Source organism: Diuraphis noxia, unplaced genomic scaffold, assembly GCF_037042655.1.
Source record: "Diuraphis noxia isolate RWA-SAM2 unplaced genomic scaffold, SU_Dnox_SAM2 contig0002, whole genome shotgun sequence".
Lineage (NCBI taxonomy): Eukaryota > Metazoa > Arthropoda > Insecta > Hemiptera > Aphididae > Diuraphis > Diuraphis noxia.
In genome coordinates, this window is record NW_028301712.1 from 42,448,957 (window position 1) to 42,472,786 (window position 23,830).

Genomic DNA, 23,830 nt, shown 5'->3' on the forward strand with positions numbered 1-23,830 from the left:
ATTCTCTTGGAATTCGGTGGAACAAATAAAATCGAAATATTTTATGAATATACATTGTACATTCATTGATTAGACTGGCGGCGTTGATTTTTTTTTCTCGAAAATTCTGAAATTCTCCTCGTACGGCGTGTACATACGAGCGAATGATAAATATTACGTACAACAACGAGCGTGTAAATCAATAATAATAAGTCATATTTTCAGCATGTGTGTGTATGTGTGTGAATGCGTATATAGTATACACGTATTCGCCGAGACGTAGTATATCTTATTATTATTTTTAACGTACGCGTTTTTTTTTTTCATCTCAGTCATAGCGTATTCGCCCGCTATATATTTGAGCGTCGATCGTAAAAAAAATACGTACGCACACACACACACACATATGTATTTGTAATATTCGACTGGCGGGCCGAATGATTGTATAGGTGAGATCATAGATCCCGCGCGCGCCAGCCAACGGCGCCGAGGCTCGAGACACCGATCGCTACTCACAATGTGTGTGCTATGAGCAGTGTAATAGGTTCAGCGGCGCTGTGACACAAGCCTCGTCACCGCCGCGCGTGCATCAGGCACACTAACTTTCGTCACTTATAAACGTCGTGAGCAGCACTCGTTCGGTTCATTTATTTTCTTTCCGGTTTTCGATGTTTTTCTGAATATAAAAAGATTTTTCCTTAAACTTCAAAAAGTTTATTGTTTATACGAAGTTGTTTTAACGGGTGGTCATCAAAAATAATCGTAGTGCGTTCGGATTTTTCACACGCGGAACACAATTATTATACACAAGGTAAAACGTTATTGTATAGTAATTATTATTTAATAATCGTATACAATGTTTTTTTTTTTTTTATTATTATTAACAAAATTTACCCTCGGCGACATAGGCTATTGGAATACAAGGATTATTGTTTACGTCGAGTACTTATTTGTATACAATATATATAGCTAGGTACAGAACCATTTTATTATTTTACCATAATTTACCTTTAAGCACAAGCAATTTCAATATATTTATCATTATAATGTATAACACTACAGTACCTACATTAGGTTATTTTGCGAAAAACTTGTTTTTTTATTTTATTAGCCATATTATAAAAATTTGATGTGACTATTATAATATGATACATTGATATATATGATAATGATATTATTAAATATTATTATAATAAAACGTATTTTTTTAAATTCCTATTTTATTGGTTCAGTTCAAAATTCTTGTACGCCTACGTAAATACGTATTATGACACCCCAGTCAACAGGTAGTTTTTTCATATCCGCAAACGTACATCGAGTTTATCGTAACATTTTTTACATTTTTTCGATAGTACCTACTGAATATACAAATGTTTTCCTCGGTTAGCACTACCTATATATTTTGGTTTTATTTAAGTTGCAAACGAATAGTAATTGTTTTCGCATTCGGTTTGACATGCAAATAAAACAAAACTATAAAAACTTGGGTATGACACCGAGTTATTAGTATTTAGTATACGATAATTTGTTTTGTAAGTTACTTATACCTTTCCTAATATATTATTAACCATTTAAATTATTAAATTAAACATTTATTTACACCACACAGTGTAATAGATAAATATTCTTAATAATTGTGATGTATAAAATGTTTTCAATCCGTTTTTACAAACTACAATAAATATTTTATATTAGATATAAGTTATTGTATAATATTCAATTATAAAAACAATAGAATGTCACTTAGATCGTTTGTATGTTTTCGTGTGATATTAATCTCGAATGACAATATTAACGCGTTTTATACGATTACTGCAGTCTATTATTATTTATCTGCATTAATAATTATTCACTTATATTTTATACATCAATAGCGTTATTGCCATCACGAAATTAAAAGTTATAAAGGCGCAAAAATATGCGATTTGCAGTTGCGCATTGACGCCAGTACAATTATTAATTAAACAATATTTTAGTGGGGTTATTAATTTTTAAATGTTTATTTAAAAATATAAATCCTCAAAATTATCTGTAGATGATAAAGTGTAAAACATAATATTTCATTTGCCGTCACGCTACGAATTAGTCGCGTCTGTCTGTATTTAACTTTATAATAAGTAATAACGTACCTGTTAATTATTATAAAATAAATGTCAGATAATAATAATGTATAATATTTAACATAATATCATATTATATTCCAACGGGAAACACGGCTTCGAAGAGATTTTAATACTACAATAAACGTGTATTGTAGACTGTTGAGTATCAAACAATACAGCCTTATTATATATAGACTGTTTAATAAATGTAATTTAATAGGAAAATGAATTTGAAAAAAAAACAGCGATATCAGCGAATATATATAACGCTATTCGCCTCTAAACCTACCTGTATGTAAGATTATGGCTTAAGACAAACATTGCGATGTAATGTGTCGAAGGATGGTTGTTTTATCATCAAAGTGAAAACAAATGTTATCTCATTAAACGTTAAACACATAGCATACTCGAATAAGATGCGTCAACTTTGGAGACTTTTTTTAAGTTTATCTGACGGCGACATTGTCAGTGTGTGATGTAATTTCTGCAACGTACGAGGAGTACCTATACTCAACAGCGTCGCATCGGAAGTATAATATTACATAGGTACCTAATATTATCTACATGAGTAAACACAATAAGTCGTTACGCAGATCATGATTTTACCGATTGACGTATTGAAACCAAAAATCGATGATAAAATAATAATTTATAACATTAATCGTTTTGCGAATGGCCACTGTTTTTTTTATCGGAGCGTAATTTTCCTTTGCTGCAAGTTTTTACAGATTACTTTGAAATTACAAAAATTATATTTAATAATTATAATTTAATATAAATATATTATTAATAATGTTAAAATAATATATAATTTATAATTTTATATTTAAACCATATTAAATTATTAAATTATTACTCACGAACTCTCTAACATCGATAATCCCTGATGTTGTGCATAATATTGTTATATATAGATAATAATAATAATAATTAGGGCTAAAATTTATATTTATGCATTGATAGGAATTTTTTTAACAATACTATATTCAATTTTTTGACTAAAAATACACGTCTTGCAATAAAGTTATTCAAACGTAATGCAATTATAAATTATAAAAAATTATTTTTGGCATTTATCGTTGTCATGTTATGATATTTTGAAAATAATTTCCAATTTCCTTTTTACCTCGAACTAACATCTCAACTACTTATTATAATAATATGCAAGAAGAAACTTGGTAAGATTCCGATGCCGTGACATATTACGTTAATAATTTCAATTCCATAAAATCAGTAGTTTTGTCTAAATAAAGAAAATGTTAAATTTATTCAAATCGCTATATATATATTAATGAGTAAAACTATCAACAATGATTTAGTTTACCTAAAAGGTGACTTTGATTTTCTTATTCAATCTGTTTTAAAGTTAGAACATTATTGATTTTCATTTAACGATGGTTTAGAAATTATTGGTAACTTTAATATTTATTTTACCTTATTTTTATTGAATCATTTAGCATGTAATTTGACAAATATAAACATAGATCTTAATATTTTTATATTTCAGAATATAAGCCCAAGTATTAATGAATACAATCGTTTGATTCTATAAAATTTCAGTCGAACTTCTGTTTGTAAAGTTAGCATTATTGCCAAGTGGACTCGAAAAACAAACGTATGGCTATCACAAAGATTCGGCAACGAATCATTTTTTTCCAACGAGATGTTATTAATGTCCATCCGACAAGTGAACATAAAAAAACATGAATTAAGACCGACCACGTGGTCATGGTTAAGTCACCGCCTACGAAAGGGCATTTTTCCAAAATATTTAAAGCGTATAGTTTATGCATTGTTGAAGAATTTTATACTTATTCATTCATTTTATTAATTACAAAGTTGAGATTCGAGAGTTAACTTTTAAAATTAAAACGTGAATTAATATTTTTAGAGATGTTTAATTTAATTTAAATTTTGTAATGAATTTAAATGAGCCAATGAGCCATTTATATTGATGCGTAAACAATTGAAAAAAAAAGATAAATATTTCATGGTGAAATCTTCTGTCGATATAATTTGGAAGATATAATTGATCATATAATTCTAAGATTGTATAACTTCGTTAATTTCGTTCAAACTTTATGGTGGGCTGTATTATGTTATATAATATTTAAAGGTTTCATAAAGAATATCTGGATAGTAAACATTATATATTTCCTTTTAGTGGACTTTCGTAACCTTTTCTAATACTAAATTACTTTTTGATTCGAATTTTCATCAATAATAAATTATATTTTTATATATAATATGTGATGTTATGTGTTAATGTTTTAAACGATAGCATATATTATTATTATTATTATACTATACCTACTATGTAGGTACGTCAAACAGATAGCAAAAAAAAAAAAAATCCGAGTTAAGAAGCTCTTTATCTATGAGTGTTGTGGCCGTGACGAGAGACGTGTGTGATATGTTAAGTTAACTAAAGTCCTATACACAATAAACTATACCTATTATTATTATTTTATATATCTATACGATATCACTAATTTTGTTTTAAAAATCTACGAAGAATTCAGTACACACAAGACGAATAGCATTTGCCGATGAGCTTTTTTTATTGTGTTCTATTGTATACTATTTAATTTTAAACGTTTCGGATTCTCCCATGGCAGTATTATAAACACCTTTAAAAAAATATTTATGCCAAAATCTGACGGTCGTTTAGCATTAACGAGCAACTCGCGTTTGCCAAACTGACCGCCTCTGTGAATGCACCAAGTTACGTACGCCAAGAATATTAAAAAAAAAAAAAAAACATAAAATTATAACTAAACGACCCTTTTTGTGAGTGCACCCACACTTGCAACAGAATGTTAAAACCGGTTAATGAGATTCATCTGGCGTTAAGCGCGAAAGTTGAAAGAAACAATGTGAACATAATTATTTAAAAAAAAAAATGCATATTCAAACAGGTAAAACTTATTTTTCTTTACATTTTAATATTTTACACGAAGAATGTTTGCACATAGACACAGTTATTATAATAATAAATAATAACACCGACGCGTATAAAATATATTTAGAACATTAATGACAGAACCCTCCCATTTCACAATAAGGAAAATTGTTTTATTGATCTAAGAATAAATAAACTGTATTGTGAACTTTCTTAAGCGAGTACACAATTTTAACATACCTACAAAATTATTATGTGTACCTTTTGTTCATTTTATATCTATTATAATTATTTATATTATATTTAAACGTTCAAGGTGGACTTAATAATTACAGTGGATATCCTCAATATTATATAAATTGCAATACATGTTCGGTGTAAAGCTGCAGTGCAGGTACATGTTTACAATAAGTTGATCGCAATAGATTTTAAATGATTGATAACGAACAACTTTTCAAATAAAATACATAGTAAGTATTATTATTACCGTGATGTAACCATATGAACACACAAAGTTGTGATAATATGGGTATTAATGGTATAATACATATAACATATACTACCATGGGGTATAGAGTAATACTTAATATGTTATTGTACCTTATAAACTATCGTATTATAAGCTCGAAAATTAGGTACTAGCTATAATATTGTTGTTATTACAATTTTTAACTTTATTTTCTTGTAAAGAACACCATTTACTACTCTAGTAATAAAATTGGGAATAGTCCGTTTATTGGGTTCGGTTATATAATATATACTTACCAACTTACCTACTCTACGTGACGACAACTTCTATTCATCAACTTTGAAAATTACTATTTTAACATATATTATAGCATAATACTATATTAGATGTGTGGTGTTTTGACTTTGTACTAGAAAATCCAACGCTCGCCACTTGTAGAGATAAGGTGGCGACCGCACTTGTCTTGTCGCATGTGTTAAGTACCAACAATAATAAATTAGCATATTAGTATTGATATGCAACAGAACAGAACAACAATTTATATCGCAGTGATCGAATTGACGTACATCACTCCGCTGCCCCACGCGTTTGGAATTTTCAAAAATGAAAATTATTCCCAAGAATATTTACCATGTAATTTGTACGACAATTTTTAAAATTTGTTTGATCATCGTTTGCTAGTAATTACTTTTACTTAAAATTAAATTCATAATCTCAGCCCCACTTCTAACAGTTCTAACAGAAATTTTTTTCGCGAAGATTTGACATTTTTACGTACCTATATTATTATGTTTAAAAATATTTAGATTAAATGCTATTGCCTATTTATATTTGCATATTATTCATATTAAATTAAATTGTAACTATTAATAGCAATATAAATTGGTATATGATCAATACATATATATATATATATATATATATAGTACCTAATAATATAAGTTTACAGGCCTTCTCCACGCAGAATTGTTTTTCGTATGCAATGATTTATCATTGAATTATAATTTAACTTGTATATTACAGTGATGACCTACTTATATAGACGAGATACTCTCGACTTCTAATGTACAACAGAGTGGTTACTTATTTGCCCATTTTTTACTTTAAAGTATTTAAAAATTAATGTAATTCATAATATTATTCAAATTAGAAATAAAAATGTTTGCATATACCATATAAATTAAATTGTCTTTTGTGCATTGTGAAATTGACACTAGATCTTTTAGCATGAGTGTTCCAAATAACCTATACTCAAATTGTTAACTGTGTAAGTAACTATTTATCTTTATTTTCAAATATAAAAATTGTATTTTTGCAAAGGACTAATCGCTGCGGTATCCGAAAAAATAAATACACGACATTTTGATTTGTTGTTGAGCTAGGGTCTTGGGATGATGGTGTTTTTTGAGAGCTTCTAAACAATAACTGTACGAATTACGTGATAACGGAAAAACCATCAAGGTTGAACAAGTTATTAAAATTATTGTAACTATTTATCTGTGTAAGTATATTTTATATTATTGGTATAGGTACTTGTAAGATGAATTACAAATTATTGACACTGGGATGATGTACGTATTGAAAATCGAAATGGACCATGAATAACACTAAAAGAGGCGAGGGGATAGATAAATCATAATAATAATAATAATAACACATAATCGTATATGAGTTCGTTCAATTAAATTTAGTGTTTGCTTTATAATACGGTGGTGTGGGATGGATTTGAGCAATACAATAATGTGATAATGGACATATAGTTATCAATAGTATACAGTAGCTCATGTATATATGAATCGTATTTTCTCCACACTTAATATAGGGTCACAGATCATTAATATTTTACATTGAAAAATAGTGGAACATACGTAGGTAAAAGTGGCGTAGCCAGGGGGTGGGCTGAAGGGGCTGCAGCCCCCCCCCCCCCCGAAATGTTAATAAAATTTAAAAATTATTTCAATGGTCTACAATATTTACTCAAAAAGTCTTAAATTGTATTTTACTAATTTTAAATTACCATCTTTATTTTGTTAGTTTTCTATAGCTTCACCCGTGCTAATAGGTATTTAATGCACCACTGTGTAAAAAATTGATCAGCCCTCCTCGAAAAAAAATCCTGGCTACGCCGCTGGTAGGTATGCTTCGTTTATTGGTATGATTCGAACGAGTACATCATGTACTGTATCGAAGAGCGCTTATTTTCTACGCAAACATAAATCGCGTGTTATTACGGATAATGTTTTTTATTCCGAGTACCTGTAGTATATGTGTGTATACGTTGCTTATATTACAATTCTAACTACCGTAAACTAATTGATTTTGTTGTGTTTATAATGATTCATAACATTATAATAATATATTACAGTCCTCGTTATCGTGTACCTACTTAGTTAAATCGTGATTAAAAACAACTCGGCAGCTAGATTGACCTATATTATAATATTATAATTACAATATTAAGTAGGTGCATTGCACATATTATATAGGTACGTATTATACGCCACTGCGCGTACAGCAGATACTTTAATTATCGTTTCATGTCATCGCGCGTCTCCGATTAGCTGTTTCTTTATAGGTATTACTGTATTAGGTACGTACCTATATATTTATATACACGGGTTATAATGTAAGCATTAATCGTGTTGTAGAAAGAAATAAAAATTATTAGAAAGAACATAAAATGCATTTAAATGGTATGGATTTCTATACTCAATATTATTACTTACATGCACGCGGAATCACCGGTTCACGGTCGTCGTCGTTCCATTCTGGAAGATCGACGACGGTGCAGTCGGCTCGCTTAAGCCTCTCTCATACCACGCTGCTGGTCGAGGGTTGAAGCACCACGCATATTGTAATCTCTTGTCAAACATCTCGATAACTGTCTCCGGCCGCATATCTATGTCGATCCATCTGTCATTGTATGGACGCGAATACATCGCATTTTGTTGTTTTGCAATCAGGTCAACCACGGGGCCCGAGCATATTGTAGAATAATATATTATATGTTAATATTCCTAGGCATATATTGTAGTGATATTATAGTAGTATAAATCGTTACCTACACTCCGGTGGTCTACGTGGTGTCCCTCCATATCGGTGGGGTGCGTTTGATGTTATTCTTCGCCGAGCGGGAGGCTTTCACTCCTCAGGCCTATAATATATTTAAATGTTTTACCTAACAGCTGCAGCCGATGACGGGCGTAACCGGCTTCTGTATTGCACGCTCGGCGAACAACAATCATCGTGTCACATTATAATATTTATTTTATCGGTTGGCTAATAGACGTTGTTGGCTTAAATGAAGTTCTCATCAATTTATTTAATAGTATATTATTGAGTGCAATAATTGTATAGTAGCTGGTGTAGTGGTGGTGTATCGGTGTATGATATTATACTAATAGGATAGATCAAAGTGAAAAAATACCCATTTACAAACATATTATGGTGTATTTGGTTCATAAAATAATAATAATTATAATTAACTATATAGTATATATATTAATTATTAATATAATACCTATACATTTTACTTTCGTATTTTTTGTTTTGGGATTCAAACGGTCTTAGTGAATTTAAAAATATACACAATTTTTGATTTCAATATTTGTCATTTTATTGTAATATTTAAATTTTTCTACGTTTTAAATTTTTTAAATTTATAACTGATTAATATATAATTTTATGTTTTTATTTTATCATTTCAGAATCTGAAATACGTTTCGTCATAGCGATCCAAAATCGTTTATAGAGGGATAAAAAGGTAATGTAATTTTAGAAAGATAAGAATATTTCTATTATTTTATAATTTTACCTAAGAAAAAACTTATAACATGTCACATTACTTAATGAGAATAGTTATAGAAATTGCTTGTCTTTTCAATATTTCATATTAGTTTGCCTTAAACTTGGTTAATTGTTACAATCATCTGCAATGTCGTAAAACTTATTAAACACGTTTTATTCAGTTAAAAATTAATAAATCTAAAAATAATTTATTTTATAAACATCAGTTAGCTAGTAAACTGGTTCGAAAAGCTTGATTTTCTAGAACAAGCTCCTGCTCTTGCCCTTAAACAACCCTACCTTAGGACCTAGAGGCTAGAGCACTAATTAAGTTATAATATTATGACGTCAATACATTATAAATTGTAATACAATGATATTTAGCAACACTATAGAACGCTTTTCCTTTTATTAGTTAGTATAAATATATAAATATACAATAAAAGTATAAAATAATCATTAATTAGTGTGCGCTGGACATTAGTTCCCATCCAGTTGCTATTGCTTGTAATTTTATATATAGTGGCTCTACGTATTGGCCGGGCCAGCGGCCAAACTCGACTAGGTATTGTTTTTATATTATGTTTTTTCGTGGCGCATTGGAAAATGATGAACGCTTATCAGCTACCCGTGATTCGCGTGGTCGTTATCAACTCACGCGTATATTTTTACGGAGACCCAATTTCGCCTGGTGCCAAAAAAAAATCGCGGTGGAGATGGTGGCAAATTCGCCATATTATACACCGTAGCAGCAGCAATCTCTTCGAGCAGCCACAGTCTTGGGCGATCGATTGGTAATCGTCCAAATAGCTATTCTTTGTCGATCGATTCTGTACTATATAATCATGCATAATATATTATTATTATATAAATTATATATATAGAACGATCCTTGGCCGTAGGTACTCCCGTGTCGATTTGCGTACGGAGTGCTCCATTAGACCGCCGCTGCATCAATAATTATTACATACTATTATTGTCCTAGTCGGTTGTGGCCGTGGCTTTTAAATATAGAATTCACGACGCTTTCCATTATTATATTTATGAAAACGCGCAAAAGTCGATTTAAACAATTAGCGCCGAAGTCGTGTAAATTATAACCACCCCGTGACCATACATTCTTATTATTATAGTTGCAGAGAGGTGGCGGAGAGAGAAAGCGAGATCACAATAATTAAAAACAATGTATTGTTTTGACCGGATATCGTACATGATAATATATCGCCGGTAGTATAATATTATGAATATACGCTACTACGCTAGTACGAGGGATAGGTGCAACTAGGGCAAACACGAGATACAATGTAATATTACTATTTGTGTAATATCGCGATGACAAACGAGATTGATCCAAACGCGTGTACAGGTATTATATATTATTATTATATTATTAGGCATAATGTTTTCTCATTGTCGTGACAGTGTATAATAAGTAGTTATAGATAGTGTAATAACGTAGTGGCTATGGCAAATTTTCATCGTGACTAGTCAAAATATGGCGGTAGCGCATATTGTTAATATGTATATTATATTATGCTCGTTGCATACACATATTATACATATACTGTAAGACGTGTGCTCGGTCGATGAATTGTTTTCTTTTTATAATAGTTTTATAATTAAAATTTAAAACATTAATCTCCCGTTTAAGACTGCAGTGTAGGTACCTACTTTTGTATAGAAATATTTTCTCGAACGGATCTCTTTTTCACAACAACAGTTTTTTATTTGATGATTTGACATCCGCACGAATTATTCACGATCGCTAAAATTCATAATTTTTTTTTTTTTATTTAACAAATACACCTCAACTACGGAAGTTATTGAAGTTTCAAAATACATATTAAAGTTTATTTAATTTTTATGAAATAATAAATTGTAAATAGGCGAAAACTTGATGTAATAAGTTTTAAGAGAAATATATGTTTACATTTTGTGTGATATTTTAAGTTTTACTAATTCTATTATATTTTATGCAGAAGATTGGTCTCTTTGAGAAATTCTAAAAGTGATTATGTTCTCTCTTCGTTATAGGTGCAATTCTTAAAATTATTAGATATCTGTGTACCTAATTTTAGTTCAATATGTTTCGACACGTATCATCGATAATATATGGTCAAGGGACCGATTAACTTACAAATTCACGTTTTTGTAAATATTATGAACATTATTTTGATATAAGACTACGTTTACTTTTTATAAATTTACAATACACACATAGAACGATTTTGCAGAAAATCATCGCATCTACTACCTAATAGTTTCGTCACTATACGAGTTAAATAAAATAATTTACAGTTAGATAAATCTTCGTACATTTTCTCAGTTTTTTTTAATACAGATAGATTAGTTTTTATTATTATTCTTAAGTAATGAAAATAATATTACATTACACTTCAACTTTTACAAAACTTAAAATGAATATTTTAATAAATAACATAAAATTTAGTTATTTATAATATGATTTATGTCGACATTATACTTATTGAAATCTTGCAACTTGTGTATAGAATACATAATATAAAATTATTTCAATTCATTTTTTTTGTATATAATAATTATATACAATTAATATTGTACTAATATACATACATCTTACGTGTTATTCGTTAGTTGATTTTAAATCTCACGATGTACCTGTATTAATGTATATCTTAGTAGGTGATTTATGAATACAAAAAAATAATTGAGTTTTAGACCAGAATTTTTATTGAACCTCTTGTATTTCAGTTTCGTATTATCAATATTATTCGTGGGGTCTCGCTTATTAAAAATTAAGTGACCCATATTTTTTTATAGAGGTTTTACTGAGAAGACAGTATGGTTTTAGAAAACAAATTTAAATATTTTACGCAATTTAATTTACCTCTTCACATATTATTATATCTGATAATTAGTTTTAGATTTGAGATAATAGATCATCAAAGCAACTATTATTATAATAGCATACAATTTTAGGTGAAATGTAATATATTATTGTGAATACAACATTTTTTTTTTACGAAATAAATTTAAATTGAATTCCAATTGTCTTGGTTATATAACGTCTTAGATAATACGTAGATTTTATGGGCTATGACGATTCTCTCGCTCTAACTCAGGTTCCATTAATTATTTCGGATGATATTGGTTATTATACGTTATAATAATTATCATGGCAACAAGCCTGGTAAATAGGCAATTGTAAGCTCCATCGAATGAATTCTCCCCCTTTTAATATTCAATAACTACTCGCTGCAGTTGTTACAGTTAACGTACAAAAACATAACGAGACATTTCTGTACATTCTATGAACACCGCTCCATGATACTTGATACTTTATAAAAATAAAACACATACAGGTGATTTGCTTTTGTTCCTGTGGGCTGTGACTAGTATAAACGATCAATGATTTGTATATTTTATATCATGATGGTATAACAACAACGATGGATCTGTAATAATTCATGTAATGATTAATATTATACTTTGTTTAGTCACGTACAGTAGGGATCGGGTGACCTTATATACATGTATCTATCCATGTGCCGGCTATGTATATTGTAATAGAATTGTATACTTATTTATACATATAATATGATATGGTTATATGTCTCAAGGACGAAGAAAATTGTATACGCGCGCGTCTTCGAATCGAAAGCCACCTTCGGGGCTAAACAAACAATATACCTATAAAATATATTATAATATTACATATTAATATCCCGCCGGTTATTAAAGAAAGAAGTGTATTTTTCTCCCCCTCGTTATTATTAATCTCTTTCCACGTCATTGTACAGGTGCCAATAAAAGAGTTACGTCGTTTGGTTACATATTATAATATTATTATGATTAGACAGACGCGTGGGCCCACGGAATGCGATCAGCTAGCAATATTTTTTTTAGTTGTTTGAAATTTGTTTTTAATTATATCATGCTGTGTATTCTAAGACCACCCGCGCATCTGCACCCGGGAGTAAAAAAATGGGAAACTTTTTTCGATTCGGCACATGGCCAATTGGTTTAAAACTCGACTACGATCTTATAGAAAGTATAATCTTAATTATATAAATTATATAATAAAAAACAAATAATAAATTTATACCCCTATGGAACAAATAAATTATATTTTGTTCATTATTGTAAATTGTAATCATTGTTTTTTATTATTTAATGGTAAATATTATATTTCCTATTTTTTTTTTTTATTTAACTAAAATTATTATAATATTATTATAAGCCATATAGGTAACACGTTTCATTCATATTTGAACCAATTTAAGGAATATATCAAGGGAAATTAATAATAAAAATATGTTTCCGTAATGATTATTGATATTAGCACATACTAGTAGACTGCAGTGACTATTGTTTTTACATTTTGTTCATAAGTGAGACCCTCATAAGGACAACTGCCTAATTCCAACTTTCACTTTTTATTCAGGAAATGAAAAAAACATAATATGATATTTATCGACTTTATTCAGAATGAGTGTTAGCTGTCAAATAAAAAACATATTTTGTAATTCAAAAACGGTAAAAATATATTTTTAATTCTAAAATAATAGGCCCTTGTTCTATTAAATGTCTGAAATGTATTCCATAGTCATAATTTGGGTTCTAATTTAGGTGATTTTTAAGGCCATCTATTTATTTTTTAATCAAATCCATTGTGACAAAACATTTTTTTTTTTATTGAAGATTAAAAACAAAGCATACAAAATATATCTATACAATTATAGGTACCTACGCGTTATTTTTATATTTTTGATAAAGAACTGACTACTGGATATTTAATAGATTTTCTGATAAGTATACAAGGTAATCCATTTAGTATTTACTATCTACAATCCTTATTTCGAAAAAATTACCATGTTTTTAAAAATATTGTATTCACATTAATTTTCATTTCAATTGAAATGATTGAAAGCAAACAAACAATGCAAAAGAACAATTAAAAAAATTATATTGTTTACGATTTTTAATCGTTAAGGTGAACGAAGTAGTGTTCCAAAATTTTACGGGGTAGGTATCCCTGTGCCACTCTACTTCGATCATCTAAACAATGAATACTTATAACAAAGTATTTTCAAATAAGTTGCAACTTTCCCAAATATGGGAAGACACTAAAACAGAATTTAGATAATAATATAGAGTATAAGTAAGTTATTTCAAACATATTATGATAGTTAAAAATTATAATACTACAAGGCTATTGATAACTGGATATGTTAAAACAAAAAAAAAGTATTTTGGTTCATATTTTACATTGGTATACTATTCAAGTTCAAAGATTTTTTTACGAACAGTTCCTTGCATTATTCTGGTCATTACCTTCAGATATTTTACTGCTTAAGTAATTATAATATAACCGTATAAAATATAAATTCCAGCCTTAAAAATCACATTATGGGAGTCATGGTGTTTCTATATCTATACAACGTTAAGTTTCAATTTTTACCCATCCATGTCACGTCATAAGAACACTTCAAATTGAATAATGCAAACAACGAGAGTTTTTTTTCCTTTTTAAAGTGACTACCTATCAAGCATTACCTAATCGATCTGTATTTTATGATTTTCATCTTGTCATCTCATACGCATGTAAATATTAAAATGTCTTAATGGATTCACACTAAGTCAATAATATAATGTATAATATTAATATTGTAAACATAAATACTTATTAACATAATATATTATTATATTATATGATCGTTGTTATTATACATACGGGTCATTTATTATAAATATTTGACTGTTGTCGTTTGCTGTTTTGTGTACCGAAACGAACCTACCTATATTATGCAAAATGACTATAATACTCAATTCACAATGGTAAATATATATAAATACCTCACTCGTAAAATAGAATGTATCACTGTTTTTTCGGTGACAACTCAACACGACTTTAAACCGATGCGAATGATATTATTATAGAGTTGGAATATTATCACGTGAAACGTTTGCAGATATTTATTTCATATACGATCCGTTAAATTTAACCAACCATTCGATTCGAAAACATCAATAAATTCTACGTAGGTTAACTATCGGCAATGTTTATGTATAATATATGCAGTAGGTATCTATTATTCTTATTATTTTATCGATGTCTGTCGTGTCTTTTTACAGAATATTTCTATTACGAGGTCGATTTGTCCGGACAATATTCGAATCGTGTGGAGCATAATATCTGGCGATGTTTAAAGTTTTATACAATCGAATTTGAATTTCTCGATTTGAATCTTTTCTCAAAAGTTCGATCACAATGATAGTATCGAATAAGAACCTTGCTCGGTGATAATATTGTAATGTACATCAATCACAAGCTAACACTCAAGTTCAAGGGTGGGACTTGTTACATTTACACCAATATTGTAATATGTACCTATACTAATAAAGCAATAAACAACATAATTTTTACTGTGTGCATCACAGTCAAAGTGCCGCGATGCATATAACGCATAATGTATATTATAGTGTACAATATTGTGTGACATAATAATATATATAGTGTGTAATACGGTATCCCATTAATAAAACGATTTGTAACCCGTTAAGTGTTCAATATATTTGTCATTATAAGACTCACGAGAAATTTAAAAACTAATTATTTTCACGTCTAAATTTATTACGATTGTACATGAATTGTCACGATATGACGATGGCTTACCATTTAGAACCCAGACATGTTGATCAGGGTGTTATTAATTTGGTATAATTCGCAATACAATAAAACATTTTGTAATAACAAATAGACAAAATCCTCTCCTCTCAAAAAAATTTACCAGGTGAAATGTGTGCAATAATTATGTATGGGAAGGATGAATAAATCCCTCAATCGGAAAAAGTATTAGTCTGTGAATTTACTATAATATACTATTATTAAGCACGAGGCATGTAAGTTGTATACGAATAGACTTTGCTCATATAAATATTATTGCCGAGTACTGGTTTTTGTCTTAATATAGCTGTTGGTCAAAACTTAAGCCAGAAAATATCTAAATTGGAAAAAGTTGAATATTTCTATTTTTTTTATGAATTTGTATTGTTTGATGACAATAATCTCATTCATTATAATATGATTTTTTTATGTTTATATTTATAAAATTACAGTTGGAGGGTTTTGTTTTGTCCACCTGCCATTGCAGCATAAAGAGTAGGTATATTATAACTGGATAATTTTGTCCTAGATTTTATAAAAATAATAAATATTATGGTAATGAATTGTCGTTTCTCGACAGATTGAACGTAAATATTATGTAAATGTAATTTCTTTGTATTTTATCTTTTCGTTTAGACATGATTAACTATATTATCATTTATGTATTATAAACGGTGTTTGGTTCCAATTAATGTGATTGATATTTTCAAATTTAAATCACTTTACCCACGGTTTACACTGAAACGATGATAGGTAGGTCAAGGTAAATGTATTATAATATTATAGTGATATCACTGATATCATAATATTATTTATAATGAATCGTTATTTATATTTTCTGTTTACAGCTTGTAATGTTTGTGAATAAAATTATTGCAATCAACAGAGCAACAATCATATTTTAATAATTTCACTTTATTTGAATGCATTTATTTTTTAAATTTGTTCGTACTTCATAGATAAGTTAACGTCAATACTTAATCTATTTACTTTTACTGAAATATTAATTATATTACACTAAACGTTGTATTGGCATACGTAGATATTATATCATATTATAGGTATGCACATTGCACAGCGATAACAGTTTGACATAGCAGATAACTGAAAGATATCAACATGTCGTATCATTGCAGGTATATAAACGAGTACCCTACTATAATTATAATATTATTATAAAGTATAATAGTACTTAGAGCTGATCTTTTATCATACAACTTATTGAACTTAGGAATCGTCAACTTGTCGATTTTAAGATAGTGTTATATTGATAATGGATAATGCGTAGGCACTTGTGTAGTTGTGTCAGTGTTACATAAAATGCAGTTCTAAATGATACCGACCTATATGTTTTAAAGTGGGTTAGTATTTTTGAGTCAAAAAGCTGAGAATTAAACATACAACATACTTAATCTAACCAACCAGTGTATGAATGTTTACAATATCAGAGGATATTGTAATAATATAAGCTGCTAACTATATTATATAAAAGGCATTTAGCGTTTTCATCTCAACTTGATTTTGCTCTACCCATCATTCGCTGCACATATTTTTTCGCATCAATAACAAAACCGAACACACCACGGTGAATACATTATAGGCACACGTTGCATTTTGCATTAAAATAATTTTACCTACATATGCGTCTGCCAACGACCTTGACGTACCTCTGCTGCCAGTTCGCGACTATTATAATAATATGATGCATCGCCACCATATATATAACTTTTGTACACGTATATTTAATATATATATATATATTTATGTATAATATATATATATATATTTATGTATAATATATATATTTATATATTATAAACATTATTATTAAACAGGTGGGTGCTAGCTAGCCGTTATTCTTATTTGATTTTCGTAGGTTCAATCGCTTATGGGCGCGTGTCTATAATAATACTGTAATAGGTACCTAATAATAATAATATATATCATCCGCTGAACCCACCGTTACAACCGTGATGACATACAAATCATTATTATTGATTGTTTTTATTTATTTCGTTAGATTTCTGAAGCACTCTTCGCATTGTTATTTTTTTCTGCGGTATCTCTGGCGCCAGACAAATTATTGTTTAATTAAACCGTTTATGTTTTGGAATTCCGACCGAGAATGGTATTTCACAACTATATATTGTCTATGGCGGAAACACTATATACGCAAAGCAGGAAGTTATGCGTGAACGTAACAATATTATTGTAATAGTATGTGTTCATTGCACTATCATAGCTATATGAGCCTACATAAAAATTCTGTGACGAGTCACGTTGATTCTTCAATTATCCCTAATAAAATAGAACTGAAATCGTATCTACAATATTAACATAATATCATAGGAAAAATAAAAGCCAATTCCGAGATTTTATGTATTTATGCAATAAATCATGTATAATTATTTTTATAGTCATCACATATTGACAACCATGTGTATGGGAATGCTAATATGAATAATATGTAGGTGTGATAACGAATAATTTATGAAGTTTCACAGCTAAGTTTCTCAAAAAACGATGAAAAATTATAAAACTCTAGACTAGAATAAAACTTTTTTTTAAATTTAAAATTATCGTATAATGGACAGGTATATTTTAAAATTTATTAGTTGATTTAATTCTAAAATCTTGATATTTTTTAAGTTCTGGACAGTCCAAAATATTATTATTATGATCTGCATATAAGTTTTACTTTTTTTCTTCATATACCCTAGCTATATCATACCTGATCGGCATCATAAATAATATTTCATCATCTCATTTAATTATCAATTGTTATTTCGTATTCATAACTTTTTAAGAATATCAATATAATTTTCGGCAAATGTGTTAAACACGTATCATTATTATCATTAACTTAATGCTATGTATCACGTCCGTTTGAAGATCAACAGTGTTTTAATTATATTTTAGTGGAATGGAATGGCACGATGTGTATGCGGGTGAGGTGAGAAACCTCGTGAGAGGGGGGTGGAGTGGCCGAGCGGACTAAGGCGTCGGTTGCGACGCTCGCAGTCGACGGTTCGAATCTCGGTCACGGGCGGCATCGCTCTTTGGGCATTGCACCATGCAGGGCATGGCAGAAACCCACGGGTGCCCATTCAAAATTCTGCCAAAAAACACATGTGTCAAAACCTACAGTACCTTCCCCTACAGTTCCCCAGGCTAATGACCTCAGTTGTCGAAGCCCCCAAAAAAAAAACCTCACGAGGCTTGTGCGACACACGTTTATTATTGCTTGTCGTTAATCCCATTGCGACGATCATAGTTATGAAACCGTGATGAAAAAAAAAATGTAATAAAAAAAAAAAAAACGACAGTGCCGTCAAATGAAAAATAGCTCACCGAGTAATAAGTGTACGTAGCTTACCCAGCTACCGTATAATAATATATAATTTTATACGCGATCGTGTAAGTTTTCCGTGACAAGTCAAATACGGAGACCGTGCCTTTAGGACCGCTATGATAACAGTCGTCACAAGCGTATAATAAGATTATATTATTGAGTCATTGCAGCGTTATGCTGCAGTGTAACAATAATCGTTTACGATGCTCAACACGGAGCTCAGCTTGTTTAATTAGAAATAAATACAAATATATTTTTTTTTTATTGAAAACCAAAACATCCGCTTAGTTTTGTAATTACAATAATAATGGTCGAGCGATATTATAATATTATTATAAATTGAGACTGAGGGGAGTGCCGTTTATTTTATTGGACAAAAATAAATAACTTTTTTATCATCAATTTTTTAGGTAGTTATACGATTGAAATACAGAATACATTGTTCGAATATCTGATAATGTATCTGATATATCATTGATTTTAAAATGGTATGACTACGAAAGTAAACATATAAATGGCGTATGACAGTGGACAAGACTTATGATTATAATATTTAGAGACCTTTTACTGGCTAATAACTGATGACGAATTAAAAAAATTAAACAAAAATAAAAAGACGCCACATAGTATTATGATTGTCCCTATCTTACAAGAGTGTAACATTGCGAATTTGAGAAGTTTGAGTTTACCTAGAATTTCGTCAGTTGTAGTAAATTACATTTAAAAAAAGGATTAGTACAGGATTAAAACCTAATCAAACCTACAATCAACAACATTATACCTTGCATATTTTCGCATTTTGTATAATTGAAGGATTTAAAAAAAATGACTACCTGCTATTATATTAAAATGACGCGTCTTAGCTTCAAATACGTTGAAGGATGAATAATTCCTCCCACCCCCCGACTTACAACATAAAACATATTCACACTCTTGTCAAACGACACGTAGTCTCGCCCCGAAACACTGACTTGCTAATAATAATGATATTGCTGTCGTCGTGGCGCCGACCACGCAACGTCTGTAAAATGCGTTTAAGAGGTAGTCAGCAAATAATGGCGCTCATCGTCGCATGTTGTTAAAATATTATATTATTATATTTTCTGTACAATAGAGGTATGTGTGTCATTCGTAGACGGACATAATCTGACGATTATTGCACTTTCCATACCGTCTATTCCAAGACTATCGAGTCTAAACGACCGTATCACGAAACATTTAATTTTTTCTATTTCTGTTTTCTTTTATGCGACGTCGCCGTCATAATACGATATATATATATACATTAATATCGTAACTATTTCGATATCTACGTCGTCGCAGTTGACTATTATGCCACGAGACAAGAGTTATAATATATTATAATAATATTATCACAATATTATTATCACTATTATGGCCGGATATTGGAGACGAAATCGATTACATCTATAGCATCGTACAATAATAATAATTATGTAGTATATCGCGTGCGCGTGTGTGTGCAGTGCGCGCGTGTTTGTGTGTATATACGCGTGTAATTAAGACTTTTAATAATTGAACGTTATTTAAGCTGTTCGATTCGACATCAATTCGGTGAGTAATATGAACAGCAATCTATCTGATAGTAGAAGTGTATAATATAATTATTGTTTGCGATTGGGATACCTTATTATATATATATAGGTAGGTATAACATAAACGTATATTACATCTAACACCAGTGGAGCTAGTTGAAATTTTGAGACAATGATATTGTTATAATATCGCTTTTAATCGAATTATCAGAAGATTATAAAAAAAAAAATCGAATAATGGTGTAATATTATAACAACCTAATATTATATAGAGAAAACTAATTACATAATAAATTAGATAAAATAAGAACGATGATTGATTTCACGATACTTGACTAAATCGCAATAGAAATATGAATATCACAGTGGCCTATTATAGACGTTTGTAGGGTTCGCATTTTAAAATGAGTATGGTATTAAAAAACCAAAGATTGTTAACACGTCGAGAAGCATTTTGGTAAGCAACTTGAATCGGCTTGTTTTTGTGTTGAATTTGGAAGGTTTTATATTTGATGTTCAATCGATTATTATTTATTAGTTACTTACCTATCTTAGGTATAGAATACTTCGCAGTTATTATTTCAATTATTTTCTTAAATATATTATTTAATTATGTATGATAATCATGAGTTCACAATAGGTATATACCTAATACGCACAAATGATACACATTTTCTTAGCTTCCAGCTTCCTAAAAATCATTACACCCTAAAGTCATCAACTCGTGTCTCATAATACCTAGGCCACATATGGCCCTCTCCGGGGTTTCCCGAGTACGTCCCGAAATGACCCTTTTTTAATGTTCCTAGTGCGTCCAGAGTAAGGTATCATCCGAGTGCGTCCCAAGAAAAAAAGGTCATATTTTTTACATAGCCTGAATGCGTCCCAGTTCATTTAGAATTACCCAAGGTGCACCACGAGGAGGTGAACTGGCTTACACCCCAAAAATATTATTTTTATTTATTTATTTAAGCTTACGCCGTTAAGTTTAGGTGAGCATACAATTTATTAAAAAATGTTTTGTTATTATTATATATTTATATAGGCTGGTGTTTAAATGCCATTAAAATCGAATCTTGATATTTTATTATTTTTAAATTGTTTTATATTGTCTTCGATGTATGTAATTTTCTTGCACGTACTTCCTTTTGGTTTTTTTGTTTGTGTGGCCGTTCGGATTGCTATTTTAGTATCAATTTGAATTTTTTTTAATATTTCCAAAAATGTATATATGTCTGGGAGATGTGTATAAAATAATGAATTGTACTTGGAATGAAAGCTTTCACAGTCATTTGTTGTTCTTTCAGAACTACTATTCATTTCGGCCCACATGGAAATAGGAAATTTTGCTCCAGAATCTATATAATTTTCTGTAATATAATCCATAAATTCGTTGAGTTTTTTATGTTTCGGCATTATAGATATAAAATCTTCAATAATACAGTTTTCTACATCTTCTTGATTCAATAATGGTAAACCAAATATATTTTTCGAAAATAAACCTATTTCTGTTTGGTCGCGATAATCTTTACTCAACCCCAAATTTTGAATGTGACGCCACCATGCTTGCCCCAAATGGAAACGACATCCTTTAATAATTTTAGTTGGCCAAACTTTTAATGCGCCAAGATGAATAGATAATTCAAAATCCGCAAATATATATTCGGGAGAACAACATAAATTTAATTTAAAAAATTCAGTTTTTAATATATTAAAACATTTTGCATATAATTCGCATTCTTTATTATTAAGTAAAAAATACACTAAAGGTAAGTAATGGTCATTACTAATGACCATTACTTAAGCCGTGTATTGTAAATAATTGTAAAAAAAATTTAATACAATACTTAAATGTACCATCTACATATTATATAGTCTTAACAGTACTTAAAGTATTTAAATTTTTTTCACATGAAAACATTACTATATTTTGATTACTGTCATTTACCATGAGAAATTGTTCGTCGTCATAAGTTTTGATTTCTAACGAATCCAGCTAAAATTAATTTCCCCACTGTTTCCAGTGTTTTACAGTCATAAATGTACAAATGAAAGTATTATAGTTGTGCCTTTTAACCACCATATCGATCGTCAAACATGTAGGTATCTTAAAAGTTCGATTATTTTATCTTAAATAGATACCTATAGCAACTGTGGACCGAAGACGCACTCGGGCTATTCATCATAATTTGTCGATAAGACGGTGGACGCACTTAGGCACTGTAATATAATTTGTCGATAAGACTGCGGACGCACTCGGGCTATAAAAAAGGTAATAATTAAAAACGGGACGCACTCGGGATATCCCCGCCCTCTCATAGTAATTTTATCTAGTCTCCGAGTAAAATGTATGACTTATCTAAAACCAACAACTAAGATAAAATGGGTTAGAAACGATGGATTAAAATTATGTTTATTGGTATATAGATAAACCTTGTTTAGAGGATGTCATTGTTTGTTTTATTTTAATAAAATCAGAACATTTAAACATTTCAAAAGCATTTAATTTATAATGATATGTGTGTAATGTTTTGTAGGTCGTTCAAATAATAACAATAATTATAATATGTAATTACAATAAAAAATTATTTAAATTATAAACAATGCATAATCGGTTAGTTAATTTTTTCGTATTCGCACGTACTTTTACAATATGCGATTGTCGAAAAACAATAACTTTATTGGTAGATATTTTATAATAATATGGTTGATGGATGTTAATTAAGTTTCAGTGTTTGAAAATATAACACATCGTTAAAATATTACGACTTTAAATTTAATCCAGTAAATATCAAATGATGTAATGTGTAGTATGATATAATGTAAAATATGTGTATTACCTATTCTATAATATACGTGTATGATGTTAATTTATTTTTTCGGAAACAATTAAAGAATATAATTATAATTCACGAACCACTAAAATGATCTAAAAATAGACATATATAGCTTACAGACTGATACAGTTATTGATACCTAGTAAGTATAGTAATATGTATAGCGTATCCAAAGTTAGTTAATAAAACAAATTTTTATTT

At 29.4% G+C, this 23,830-nt stretch overlaps 1 protein-coding gene across 1 annotated transcript in view; it reads left to right on the forward strand.

Annotated features, from left to right (window-relative positions):
- The first annotated feature begins 484 nt into the window (after window positions 1–484).
- Swim (Secreted Wg-interacting molecule) overlaps window positions 485–23,830 on the forward strand; it is a 39,678-nt gene continuing 16,332 nt past the window's right edge. The window contains exons 1-2 of the mRNA XM_089219702.1: window positions 485–790; window positions 9,160–9,215. The gene's annotated coding sequence lies outside the window, so the exon portion shown is untranslated. The remainder of the gene's footprint in view (window positions 791–9,159; window positions 9,216–23,830) is intronic.